Raw genomic sequence first — 11,115 nt, 5'->3', positions numbered from 1 at the left:
AGGAGTTAAATATACTATACCTACTTTAAGCAATATTTCCATCATTAGAGAAGTGTATTTCTTCTGAGTATTTTTTTTTCCAGTACCAGGGATCAAACTCAGGACCTTGTGCTTACCAGGCAGGCACAGCATCACTGAGCTACATCCCCAGCCCTAGAGAAGTATATTTCTATTTCTGCAAGGATCATCCTTAGCCTGCATTGCACAGCCTTAAAATCATCCAAATCCTTTCCTTTCTTTCCACTCTTATACAGTAGCCTCACTGTACCTTCAATTTTTTCCCATAGTTTTGGTTACCTGTGATCAACTAAAATCCAAAAATGTTAATATATGTCTTGACTCTCTGAAGAGAGCACATTTACATCCCTTTTATTATACTACATTATAATTATCCTACTTTATGAGTAGCTATTGTTATTATTGTCTTTCACTTTGTCTAATGTATAAATTAAACCTTATTATAGGTATACATTTATAGTACTATCTTCAGTATTAAGACTCCACTGGGGGTCCTAGAACATATCCCATGGATAAAAGGGAATTATTTGTATCACTGAATAACCTCTTGATTACTCATTCAATATCCAGAAATTTTGGTAATAAGAATAGGGTGCCTTGGGTTGAGTATTCTTTCAGAGAAATGCCTAAGAATTAGAATCATGGAAAGAATTTAAAAAAGAAAAAATCCCTTGGTCTCATGCCCTAGGGGTTTGAACTCAATAGGTCTGAGGTCAGGTCTTGAAATCTATTTTAAAATCCCCCCTCCAGGTAGCTGATAAGCATCCAGATCTGGAAACTGGTGCCTAGATGAATGTTTCTCAACCTTAAATGTACATTAAAATAATCAGTATGGGAGCAGGCAGTAAAATAAATACAAAGTCTTATTCTAGGCCAGTAGTTTTCAACTTTGTCTGCCAAGTCAAATCACCTGGGTTTCTTTTAAAACCTCCAGTGTCCCAGTTTCTGCCCAAATCAGTCAAATCGAAGTGAGATCTAGTCAGCACTTTTTTCAGACATTGTCCAGACGTTTACTATAAAGGTATCTTTATTGTAAACATTGGTATTATAGAATGCATAAAGTGGTATAAACATAAGATTCTTAGTACAGTTCTCTGCTCATGGTATATAGACAGCTGAGTTAGGTAGAAATAGTTTAGGCAGTCAGATAGGGCTAGATCCTTGAGAGTCAGGACAAAGGTGAAACACACCACAACTGCAGCCAGAGACACATCTGTTGGAGGCCGGGCCTCAAGATAAAGACAAGATGAACAGATCTGTATACTTCCTCGAAGAACAAACACTAGGCCTAATGAAAGTCCGGACAGACATCAGGCACCCTGGTAGGCGACCAGAGACCTCTGGACCCATCACCTCCTAGAAGTTTTTGTTCTTTCCATCCACAGTCGTTACATGACTTGTTTCCTAATTGGACTACTATTACCTAAGTGATTATACTTGTAATGTTATTGGTTGATCATGGCTGTGGCCCACATTGACCCACGTGGGTTTTGCTCTATAAAACTCCTCTGTAAAGTGGGGTCCCTGGGCTACCCACTTGGGTCCCCTCCTACCTCTCAGGAGCTATTTCATCTCTGGTATTATTTCCTGTATTAATGGTGGCTCAAAAATCAGTTTAAGCTGGCTACTTTGAAAAAATCCTCAAGTCTGATTGATTCTGAGAAGAGGTTGCTTGACTGTTGTAGACTTAAGTCATTGCCTAGTGACTGTTTTCTTGGGGATGATAGGTAGCTAGGATATGAAAAAGATGGGGCCTAACCCAACTGATTTCACTGCCAAACATTTAAGGGGCAAACAAATCAATTCTACATGAGCTTTGCAGAAAACAGACAAAAAGCACTTCATAAACCATTTTATAAGATCACTATTTTCCTGATGTAAAAAACAGACAAACTACAAGAAAACTACAAGCCAATATCCCTCACCTACATAAAAAATTCACACAATATTAACAGATAAAGAAATATATAAAAAGGAAAACATATCCTAACTATTAGAGTTTCACCAGAGAATGAAATATTTGAAAATGACTTAACATTTGAAAATCACTTAATGTAATACATTGTATTAACAGACCAAAGAAAAACATAATATGATCGTATCAAAGAATGTAAAAAAAATTTTTAAAAATTCAACATCTATTCATGATGAAAAAAAACCTCAAGAAACTAAAAAGCTGATAAAGACATCTATGTTTAAAACAATACAGCTAATGATACTTACGGTAAAATGGTTGTTTCCCACTAAGACTGGGAATAAGGAGAGAAAATCAAGTCTCACAATTCCTATTCAACACCAAACTAGAAGTCCCACTCACAAAACAAGAGAAGGAAATAAAAGCCATTCAGATTGGGAAAGGAAAACGTAAAGCTTCTTAATCTGCATATATGGACAGAAAATTCTAAGAAACCTATATTTAAAAAAAAGAAACTACTAGACCTAATAAATGACCTCAGAAAGGTCATAGAATACAAAGCCAATATACAGAATTTCAATATACTAACAATAAATGACTAAAAAATCAAAACAAATTACTTAACAGTAACATCAAAATCATAAAGTAAAATAGGGGTAAATTTAATAAAATATATGCAAAACCTGTGTACACTGAAATATGTACACACTGAAAACTACAAAAACAATACAGAGAGACATTAAAGAAGATCTAAATAAGTGGAAAGATATAATATTTTCATGAATAAGAAGGCTCAACATTGCTAAGATATCTAAGTTAATATGAAACTTCTAGAAGAAAACATAAAAGAAAGTCTTTGTAATCTTAGGTTAGGAAAAAAATTTTAAACAGAACCCAAAAGACATAAAACACATATATAAAAAGGCCTAATTAGATTTCATTGTAATTAAAAAATTTGCCTTTTGAAATACATCATTAAGAAAATGAACAGGCAATCCAAGACTCCAGGGATATATGCAGTACATGTATCTGACAAATATCTTCTATTCAGAATATATAGATGACTTTTACAACTCAATGAGACAAACTAATTTAAGGGGGGGTACTTGAGACAAGTTATTAAAAAGATATGGTGATATTTAAAGATTAGTCACCAAGGAAGTGCAAATTAAAACCATAATAAGCCCCCATCACATGCTTACCATAAAGTATAAAGTATAACAACACTAAGCACTGATAACAATGTCAAGCAAGTGGAACAATCCTACCCTTACCATGACTCAGAAACTCCACTCCTAGGTTATGTACCCAAGACAGATGAAAACTCAGGTCCATACTGAGACTTTTAAGTAAATGATCATAGTAGCCGGAAAACTGAAAGTGACCCAAATACTCTTCAGTAGATGAACTGATAAACAAAATGTTGTAGATATCTACAATAGAATACTACTAAGAAATAAAAAGGAACAAACTGATAAACTCAACAACATAAATTTTTAAAAATACAAAGCGAAAGAAATAAGACACAAAAATACAAACTATATGGTTCTATTTATATGAAATTCTCAGAACATAATGGCCAGTATCAGAAAACAGGTAAGAAGTTGTCTGGGGGTGTGGAGTAGGGCAGACAGTGATAAAAAGGGATAAAGGAATTGTTGGGGATGGAAACATTTTATATTTTAATTGTGATGGCGATTATACAGTTAGATACATTTGTCTAAACAACGAACTGTATACTTTGAGGATCTTGTCTTATGTAAAGTATACCTCAATAAAGTTAAATCTAAAAGACTGTATTGGGACTTACAGAAAAAAGATAGCAAATCAAGAGCGGGATTTATATAGATGAACCATTCAACATTGCTGTCTTCAAAGGTGATTTCTTTCTTCTATACCTCTGGTTTTCAAAATGTGGTCCCTGAGTTAGTGGCATCATCTTAAGAACTCATTAGAAATGTAAATCCTCAAGTTTTAACTCAATCACAAATCCAAGGGGTAAGGCACAGCAATCTGTGTTTTGAAAACCTTCTTGTGATTCCTTCTATGGTGCACACAGAAGGTTTAATTTTTTGTACCAGGGGTTGAACTAGGGTCCTTGTGCTTGTGAGGCAGACAGTGGAACCACTGAGCTAAAAATCCTGGGCCCCTGGCGCACACAGAGACTTGAGAACCACTTCTATGCTAAGGACCTCTGGCATCTCAGCTTTGTTTAGCATGTGCCTGTGTTGAATCCAGTTTTGCAAAATAGTAAAAACCACATCTGTCTTCATGAGTTGAGCCTAGACATATAAAGGTAGCATGCTGATATCCTAGGAGCAGATGCACAATCTGTTCCTTCACATGTTCCTGAATTACTTGTAGCTAGGAATTGGCAAAGTTTCTAAATTCTTTAATACATTTTAGGTTTCTCTGGTTTTGGCCTCTGGGAAGTATGCTGGGTTAACACTACCTATGGTGTTGGAAACAAAGAGACCTGTCTGTAGCAAGAAAGGAACTTCCTTTTTCTGGCAAATTGACCTCCTTGGAGAAAAACCTCTTAACAGACAAAGAAACACTTTCCTTCTGGATGAACAAACTGCATCCTCAGTCATATTCCCACTTAATTCTCGGGATACGACTGTACTAATGAATGTTCCAACTTTAACACAATAGATGTGATAGAGCAGTGACTTCAAGAGCTGTCTTGACTCTGGAGACTCAAGATTCTGATTTTTGCTGAGAATACCCGTAATAAATGAAATCCATTAGGTTACTATAGCTTGATTTTGGGACGTGAACTCTTTACTTACTTGAACACCCCCCACCCCGCCCCCACCTCAACCTCCCCAGTGCTGTTAGCAGCAGCCATCCTAGAATCCTGATGTTTTCTTAGTCTGGTTACCCAGAACCTTACTTTGAAATAGCCTGTGATTTCACGTGAACAAACAGGATAGCTAGATTATAACTGTTTGCCTGAGGCAGTTAGACTTCCTACAGTCACTGCCTAACCCATCTCAGTCAGGTAACTATGGCCCCAGTGTCCTCGAGAACTTGTTTCCTGTAACACCCACTGCCTAATATCAATTACTCATTCAGAGACCTGAATGAAGGCAACAAAGTGTACTCATTTTAAGCAGAAAGGACTTTACTAGGATAATACTAGAGGCTCATAGCTTCAGTGAAAAACCAAGGAGCAGGCTAAGGAAGCAATTAACAGCCAAAGGAGCTCCACGGAGAAAGAAGCAGAAACCACAGCAGTGATGATCTGGCACACGGTGGGCACTGCTTGTGCCGGCAACGAGGTCGCCCTGGCCTCCTTCTGCTGCAGACGCTGGCTTCCCTATGTCATATGCCTGCCCCGCACAGGACCGAGGAGCAGAAAAGGCAGCCAATACATTCTTCCCTCTTAAAAACCTAGAGAGAAAGGCAGATACTGTCTCCCCAAGACACACAATGTATTTCTCTTCAGAATTCAAGATGCTATTAGAAAGTAAGGGTGGACCCAGACAGCCAAAAATAAACGACTACATTTTAAAACCTGGAAGTTGAACTAGAAGGTAATGTAGCTCATCTTAGCTGTCTTTCCTCAAAGCTAAACTTGTAGGTACTCATTTTTTACTAAGAGAAGAGAAAGCCTACTTCCTAAAATGATCATTTGGGCTGTGATCTTTTAACTTTGTGAAAAACAAACAAGAAAATAAAATTTAAAAAAATAATAATACAGATCCTTCAAGATAATACTGACAAAAAGTTAATAGGTTATTGTCACAGAATATTATCCAATATTGATTATAGCATAATTATAATTTTTGCATTTTGAAAATTGTGAAGTGTATTTTCCCTGCCTTTTCTACATTCTGGTTTAAAATGAATTCATCCTCCTGGGTAAGCAAACAGTAGTTAACAGGAAGTTCCTCTTTCAGGAAAATGAAGAAATGACAAATTTAGAATCACCATTTTGCAACCCATTATATACAAATGGATCTATGCATTTGTGTACTATCACAAAATGAAAGATAGGCATAAGGTGTTTGATGGAGGAACATCCCCCTTTACAAAGTGATCTTTCCAAAAGGAATGTACCTGAACCCCATCAAGACTAAAGATTCAACTAGCAATTCATATGGAATACCAGAAGGGGAACATGTTCAAATTTGTTGCAAAGATGCAAGCAGCAAAATCTAGACTGTGGGAAACTGCACAGGCAAGGTGATTTTTTTCAACAACAGGCAAGAAAAAGAGATGGGGGTGGAAGCCATGAGACAGCTGGAATAAAATCCAATCACAATGTGTGGATCTTACATGGATCCCAATTCAAACAAAACACACAAATTATACCACCCAAATTTGAACACTGTGCGTTTGATTACAGGGAGTTAAGTTAGATATAATAATACCATGGTTATGTTAGTGTTACAAACTGAAATGTTGAAAGGTCTAGAAATAGACATTATAGACAATGACTTAGATATAATGTCTAGAATTTTGTTCAAAATAACTGTGAGGGAAAACAGGTGAAAAATATAAGACTGGCCACGAGTATATTATTGAAGCTAGATAATGACATAAGGTTATCTTTTATTTTTCTAACTAGTGTTAGATATTTGAAAATTTCCACATAAAAAGCTTACAAGAACAAATGCACACCACTTCCTATGCCTTTTCCATTTCCTCTGTCATCTCTGAAATCTTCAAACTTAGTGCCTTTGAAGCTGCGATATGGAAGAGAGCAAGACCCACTGCCTGCCCGATCTCCCCTCCACATTCTACTTCTGGGGTCTGGAGAACATCAGAAGAGTTAAGGTCAGCAGCTGTTCCCCTCATGGATGATGTGGTATTTCTAGGACTATGATACCTAAAATATCTCAGTAATATTTAGTATTCTGTGAAATAATAGTAATGCTAAAAATTAAATTTAGCACTTTCACACCAATGTAATTTTCTTTTTAAATTGAAGGTCTATCTTCTTTAAAATGATTAGGTTGAGAGCATACAAAGGGTATTGATAGAAATAAATTATAAAACATTAAATATGAATCCATGAGTCCTTCAGGATATTTTAGAAAGAGGTAGAGAAATGTGGGGAAACTTTATAAAAACTTGTTAGCCAATACAAAGTAGAAGAAATAATAAAGTATGATTGTGCAGAACTCTCTTGACCCTAAGACCCTATAAGTGATTCAGGCAGATTTTTCAGATACTAAAAACATTTGAGTGACAGTTCTTGGGGAACAGGATATACACAAGATCTCAAGGTACTACTTCTTAGATTACTGATTACAAAAGGAAAACTATTTTTATAATGGAACATTCTGGTAGTCATCTCCTGTTAACCAAGTGATCAAACTTAGCATCACCAGTGGGTGGGACAACTGTGTGTGTGACTCCTGCTGAGACATAGTACCTACTGGCAAATTTGTGGACTTCTTGACAAAAATGTTTATCCTCAATCTAGTCATGAGTAAGTAAGACCGTATAACAACTGGTGAATTTACATGAAGGTCATATGGGTGTATTTCGTATTGGTTTTCCACATTTTCTCTAAGTTTCAAATTTTTAAAATAAAAAGTTGGTTAAAAAAAAACTTACTGGGGCTGGGGATTTAGCTCAGCGGCACTGCAGCTACCTTGTAAGCACAAGGTTGTGAGCTCGATCCCTGGTACCAAAAAAAAATTTAAGTTTTAAAAGATTTCTATATAGAACAGAAAACAAATAAAAAAGTGTGATGTTAGGGCCGGAGATTTAGTTCAGTGGGGCTGCACCTGCCTGGCAAGTGCAAGGTCCTAAGGTCGATCCCCGGTTCTGAAAAAAAAGGCTGATATTAAGTTTTGGGTTAAAATCAATTAAATCTCTCCAAAAATAAATGAGTAGACAAAGTTAACGCAGGATTCTACCTGATCACCCACTGACCCAAAAGCCTTATCCCCTATGCAACCTCTATTTTGTCACAGCAGTGAACAATATAGCTCCTATCCCTGTCTCCATGAGGTCATGACACCAAAAAGAAGCACAAAGACAAAGCAGAGCTGACAAATCACTTCTACTAGCTCCAGAAATAAATTCAAGATCTGGAAGCAAATACTAAACTTTCAAAGTTGATTTTTCACCTTTAAAAGAAAAATCTTGAAAGTCTCATACTTTATTTAATCTAGAGAGGAAAAAAAAAGGAACCCGAGGAAATTCTGAAAAACATTATATTCTGACTCTTTAACACTTAAAGATCTATAATAAATTGAAAGTATAGGTTTTTAATGAAGGATTTATTAAACATGAAGGAACCTGAATTTAAATTTTGAAATCATGAATTAAGCAAGTCCAATAAAATATCAGCATTTTTTGGTTTTAAAATAGCTAGTGGGCCAGGGATGTAGCTCAGTGGCTCAAGGACCTGAGTTCGATTCCTGGTACAGAAAAAAAAATTTTTTAAATTAAATAGCTAGTCCAAATTTGGTTAATATATATTTTCATGTATTTGAAAAAACAAACTTATCCAATTGTTGGTTCCAATAGATTACATACCACATAATCATTCAAGTTTTATGAGCTATTTTACATTCTTTGGGCTCAAACTTGGGATCCTTTTGTCTCAGCCTCCCCGAGTACTGGGATTACAGGCATGTGCCACCACACTCACCTGTCTTTCACATTCTTGAATGTCTGCATTCAAAGAGATAATAAAATGCAGGAGATGAAGGGGCTGTTATTTGGCTAACCTCCTAAAAGAGAGGTAATACCCACAGCAAAGGGTGAAAATAATGCAAAGTGTAAACCTATTGTTTACATGCCACATGTGCAGAGGATGTAGAGGCCACTCCATGGTGTGCGTTTATTATGTCAAACCAGCACTTCTAAAACCCACCAACTCCTTTATTCTCATATATATTACGAAGTCAAATATAGCAGTAGGTTGAACCCCCTTTGGACATGCTCTCTGCTAATCATTTAGGGTTTATAAATTTTAATCAAGTACTGATACTGTGTTAAGAAGCTTGGACCTTCCAACCACATCTACCCTCACCCTCCAGGAAAAGGAGACAGATCGGAAATTGAGTTAATAATTGACCATGACTATATGAAGAGGCTTCCATAAAAATCTGATAGATTTCAGAACTTCAGGTTGGTAAACATGTGGAGGGAGCTGTGTCTAGGGAAGATAGAAGCCCCAAGCCTCTTTTCCCAAACACCTTCTCTTATGTGTCTCTTCCATGTGGCTATCCAAATATCTTTTGAAATGCCCTTTATAATAAATGGGTAAATGTATTTTCCTTAATTCTGTGAGCTATCTTAGCAAATCACTGAGCCCAAGCAAGGGCGTCGGTCATATGTACCGCAATTTACAGTGAATCCATCAGAATGTTCCTATTACAAAGGTAAAGCAAACTAAAAAGGAAAGAAATTATGTAAATCAAACATTCTCCACTCTGGAGAACTTTCCAAAAATATACTTCCTGGAACCCAGGTATAATCCTATTGAATTTCTGAGCTTCAGATCCTGATATGAAAATTTCCTCAAAAGGATTGCCAGTTAATTCTTACATGCATCCAGCGATGAGGTTTACTGGTATAATTACAAAGACAGTAAACAAGGAAAAGGAGAGAAATAAAAAGATCACCCCAAAGTGAAGTGTAATTTAAGACTATGGTTTCTAAATTTACAATGTCAGATTTTTCCATTTAAATTATACTTCTTAATTTCATAGTACCCCCTACTGGTCGGGAAAGGAATCTATTATTCCCAGAACTAAGGCACAGAAATCTCCAACTTGTTTTAAATACAGTACATCTAAAAATAATCAATGAGTGAGTTTTTGTTTTTTTCTCATTTAAGTATAAAGTGCCCTGGCAAACACTGTGTTGGCAAAGACAAAGCTTAATTACAATAGAGCAAAAGAGATTTTTCTTTTCAAAATTTGACTTATTCCAAGGTTCAACAGACTTTGCATTCCTGACATTTTGAACTAGATAATTTCTGGTTGCAGGGAGAAAACTGTACATGTGATCTAGAATATTATTAATATTTTAAGCTGTAAAAGATTGTTCTAATATAAATTATGAATTTTTAAAATCATTTTTAGTGTCTTCACTTTGTCACATGATCACGTATCTATGCCTGTGCGCTCACTGTAGGGCGTTCAGCAGTGTTCTTGGCTTCTACCCACTGGATGACAGTAGCAGCCCACCTCTGAAGCTGTGATACCAAAAATGTCTCTTGATGCTGTCAAATGTGATAAATCAATAATTTACCTGATAAAAATATGCCTTAAAAATTAAAATCAAAATATAATTCAGAAGTAGTGAAAGATAATCCTTTCACTAATGTTCTAAAAAAACTTTTATATACCAGGTTCACAAAGAATATAAGAAAAAGTAATCATGGTAAACATTCATTTACATAATTATGGAATTTGTTTATGGATGCATAGTATGTTTATGAATATTTGAATCACTTTTAAAAATTTAAGTATCTTGTGATATACAAATTAAGAATAAGGAAAAGTGAGTTTTATTTTGACAGTGTTGCCTGGTAATAAATTAAGTACATATTAAGTTTATGAAGTACAGCTGTTAAGTCTACATCTGCTGGTGGCTTTTTCACTTTAAAGACCAAAATCAAAACCTCTGAACTTTTCAACAAGATAGGATCAAAGTAGAGCTATAATTGTAAATACAAGCAATATAGCAAACATTATTCTAATAAGCTACACAAAAACATAACAAACATCTACTATACTCAATTTTAAGCGCTGCCACTGAAATCAATTACAGTGGTACCTTGGTTTATGCACTTAATTTGTTTTACGATTTTGGAAAAGAGAGCTGCAGGGCCATGGTTGTGTCTGTCATTGAATGCGGAGTTTGTGAACAGAAGTAAAATTCTGCTAAACACTTTTGCATTCATGAACCAAGGTATTACTGTATATATGTTTATTCTAATACTACCAGAAAGTGTGTAGGCTCAAATACTGATAATGGTCATTTAAAATTCAAGAGATAGAATACCTAGAAAGTAGGTGAGTTGGAACCTCTGGAAAATTTTCTGATATTCACTGGAAACAGTTTTTGAAAGATAGGGAAAGCTACTGTTTTACTACAAATTAGGAGCTTCGAAATCATCTACCTTTAGTCCTTTCAACTGTTGCAGAGCCACAATCCAAAGACTCAAATAATTTCAAATCATCACTAATATTATTAAGCAGAAA

The sequence above is a fragment of the Heterocephalus glaber genome, unplaced genomic scaffold (genome assembly GCF_053883595.1).
Source record: "Heterocephalus glaber isolate CG9 unplaced genomic scaffold, H.glaber_assembly_v1.0 deba00001720, whole genome shotgun sequence".
Classification (NCBI taxonomy): Eukaryota; Metazoa; Chordata; class Mammalia; order Rodentia; family Bathyergidae; genus Heterocephalus; species Heterocephalus glaber.
The sequence above is the reverse complement of the archived record's forward strand: the minus strand, read 5'-3'. Positions refer to the sequence as shown.